This window comes from Perognathus longimembris, chromosome 12 (assembly GCF_023159225.1).
Source record: "Perognathus longimembris pacificus isolate PPM17 chromosome 12, ASM2315922v1, whole genome shotgun sequence".
Lineage (NCBI taxonomy): Eukaryota > Metazoa > Chordata > Mammalia > Rodentia > Heteromyidae > Perognathus > Perognathus longimembris.
The window spans coordinates 17,742,455-17,746,503 of NC_063172.1; positions in this window are offsets into that span (position 1 = coordinate 17,742,455).

Sequence of the window (4,049 nt, forward strand, 5' to 3'; positions counted from 1 at the left end):
CTCCTTGTGGAAACAGATGTTGTTGAAACTTTTAAGCCTTCTACTCAAGATTACTCTCCCTGAGATTGGGAATGTGGCCTAGTGGAAGAGTGTTTGCCTTGCATGCAGGAAGCCCTGGGTTCATGCTACTTCTTCCCCCCCCCCCCCCCCCCAGTCCTGGGCCTTGCACTCAGGGCCTGGGCACTGTCCCTGGCTTCTTTTTGCTCAAGGCTAGCACTCTGCCACTTGAGCCACAGCGCCACTTCTGGCCGTTTTCTGTATATGTGGTGCTGGGGAATCGAACCCAGGGCTTCATGTATACCAGGCAAACACTCTTGTCACTAGGCCATATTCCCAGCCCAAGCCCTGGGTTCAATTCCTCAGCACCCCACATACATAGAAAAAGCCAGAAGTGGCACTGTGGCTCAAGTGGTAGAGTGCTAGCCTTGAGCAAAAAGAAGCCAGTGACAGTGCTCAGGCCCTCAGCTCAAGCCCCAGGACTGGAAGAAAAAAAAAAGATTACTCTCCCACCTCAACTTCAGTCTCACCCCACTTCCATCTGCCCTGACTGAGTTTACTTTTTCCACCTAATAAAAAGGAATCCTAGTTGTAAGGAGGAGGGGAGTGCTCCATTTCCCCTTTTCCCCTTTTGCTGGGCTGTAGGAGATTTAGTTGCCCTTTCCAGGCTTTCCTCCCAAAGAAGACCTGTTGGTCTGTTGAGTTTTCCTTTCTGCTCTTTTTCTTTTCTTACATCAATGATGTGTGCTGAGTATAGATGTGTTGGGTAACTCTTTTATTTCTTTTTCTCTCAATGGTAAAATGATGCTTAAAACAGGAAGTACTACCTTCCAACCAGAAAACAAAACAATCTGACTGAAAAATGCAAATGGTATCTGTTTTCGAGGTTATTAATGAGCTGCTTCCTCCTGGTGAGGAGGAGCCAGGAGCTGATGGCTCATACCTGTAATCCGAACTACTCAAAAGTCTTCAGATCTGCACATGGCTGTTGAAAATTAGCCCAGTATAGGAAAATCCATGAAACCCTTATCTCCAACTCACCAATAAAACTCCAGAAGTGGAACAGTGGCTCAAATGATAGAACACTAGACTGGAGCAAAAAAGGTAAGGGACAGTGCCCATGTCACACCCCAGTCCTGGTACACAGGCGCATGCGCGCGCACACACACACACATACACACACACACACACACACACACAGAACTGGTCTACATATTAGCAGCTTTGTGATTACCTGGAAACTGTTTAAAATAATAGTAGACTTTCTGGTTTGACTCAAAATATTGAACTCAATGTAATTTATACAGGATCATAGCGTATATTGGGATGTGAAGTCATCAGCTTTAGGAAAGCCAGCAATAGGGGTCAGTTTCCTTACCCTGATTATTCCCCGGCATGTTAAATGTCATGTAGATCTAGCAACCTGAGATGAAAATTCTTTTCTGGGCTTTTAGTTCCACCCCATCCCTGGACAACATACTCAGACTTCTAGGGTTAGGCAATGCACTGAATATCATTCTTAGTTGTCACAACGCCATACTCCAGAGAATGTCAATATCATTTTGAAGGGACTCAGCTACTGTGAAGGTGCCCAGAAGAACCCTCTAACATCCTCAAGTCAATGTGGAGCTTAGTATCCTTGAAAGGAAAAAGAGGAAACTCTGGACTGACAAATGATGGGGAGATAGGAACTGACTATCATTGGGATTGTCTGTAGTCAGGTACAGGACAGTCAGAGTGTTAAACTGGGCTTCCATTACAATGTAAGGCCTATGTGTGTTCACTTCTTCAGCAATGTTGTTCCAGAGAATGGGTCTCTTGATATCATTCTTCAGTGAGAAATGTATACTCGGAATTCAGGTGAGGATAGGTATTGCTTCTTCCATATCTCAAGCCCAGAAAGATGAATTAATCCTTTAAGAGAATGACACTGAGACTTGTTTCAAAATTAGATGCTTTCATTAAGCAAAACATAACAGTTAAAAACAAGGACAAGGGGAAAAAGTGGGAGAAAATGAGAGAGGGGATAACACTGTTCAAAAATAAATGCACTCTTTACCTGACTTATGAAGCTGTAACCCCTCTGTACATCACCTTTATAATAAAATTTAAATTAAAAAAGTACTGTGCATACTGCCCATGTGCTTATATTATCCTTTAGCCCCAATTACCAATAGGAGCTGTGTCTTTACCCATGCTATGTCTTTTAAATACTTACTGTGGTAGTTTCTCCATAAATTATTCTAGTTTCTCATAATTTAGCAACTACAACATTGCCTCCCATGAAGCATCTTCACATTTTCATAGTAAGAATACTGTATTTACTAGATTATTTCCTCAATGTTTGATTTCACACTTTTTACAAGTCTGCAGGGATTTTTACTCACCTTGTTTGAATTTTTGTTAACTATATTGGTTTTGAGAGTTCTGCATTACGCAGGTGCTGGTGGTTCACACCTGTGAGCCTAGCTACTCAGGAATCTGAGGTCTAAGGTCTGAGGATCACAGTTTAAAGCCAGCCCAGGCAGGAAAGTCCCTGAAACTCTTCTCTCCAATTAACCACCAGAAAACTGGAAGTGGAGCTGTGGCCCAAAGTGGTAGAATGCTAGCCTTGAGTGGAAAGAGCTCAGAGACAGTGACTAGGCCCTGAGTTCAAGACCCAGGACCGGCCAAAGAACAACAAAAACAAGAGTTCTACCGTAATCATATTTTCATGAGCTTATCTAATAAATTTTCTAAACCATTTTGCAGAATGAAGGATCGGTGTGTACCATATCAAAAGCAGTTATCAAACACCTACATTCTGGAATGAATGCTCAGAGGGCCTCAGGGCAAACAACTATCAATCTATACGTACATATTAAATATCTATCACTGTCAAAGATTCAGTTCTATTATAGAAGAAAAACTGGGCACGAATGAAGAGGAAATATATTAAAATGGTCACTGGCAAAAATTCCCACCTGAATAGCTGAAAATGCTCCTAGAATTAAAAAGTCATCAGCATCATGAAGTTTTCTGAGCCAAATCCAAGTAATCAACATGAAGCCTGATCAAGCTTCCCTCTCTGAGGTGTGCCATGTTCACCTCAGTCTTTGACCAGCTACCTGAGAAAACCATTCCTTTCCCAACCTTTACTGGGCCCAGATATCAACATTAAAAGCTCCTGCCCCTGGGGGAATATTTCTAAGCGAGTTCTAAGGAGGTAATAATGACCCTGACTACAACTCTATTTATTTTTTTAATTTAATTTTATTGTCAGGGTGATGTACAGAGGGGTTAAGCTGTTTAACAACTCTATTTCATCTTTCCCGTCCTTGGCAGAGTAGAGGCTCCATTCCATTGTTATCAGCCTTTCCTGATGTTCACTTTTCCTCCTCTGTCCAATGGCTGAATTCCTAACCTGAGATCCTTCCTGCACCTAGATGGTATTGTCTTCAGGGCTAAGAGGCAGAAACTAGACCCAAATGCAAATCATTCCTCCATCTACATCACTTCTTCATATCCTGTTGCATTCGTTATCTTATCCCAAAGCCTAGCTGGCACATGTTGTGGCAGACAGAAGATGTTTTGTAAGTTAAGTATTGATTGACTAAATCAACGAGCTCTGGGATTTCACTGAGCTACTTTAAGGTTTTCATGCCTCTTTCGTGCTATAAAGTCATTAAAACTAATTTCTGCGTCGGGTGAACACAACGGCAGCCCTTTTCTTTAAAACCAGCGCAAGAATAAAACTAAGTCTAATATTCACTCTACTATTCAACAATGCGCCTGCGCTACTCGACCACAACACCCCGCCCCCCGGTCCCCCCCACCCCCCTCGGGAAAGCCTCTCGCCAGAGCAGCACCTTTCGCGCCTGCTCAGTTCCGGGCTCCTCAGCTAGGGGAAGAGCGGAGCCCAGCCAAAAGGAAGTGATCATTGCGCATGCGTCCCTCCTCCCGGAGGCTCCGGCAGGCCGCGCAGGCGCACAGGAACCATTTTGACCGTAAACATCCTGCCGATTTGAACCGAGGATTTGGGCGGCCGGAAGAGTCGCGGCGTAACGGCAGCC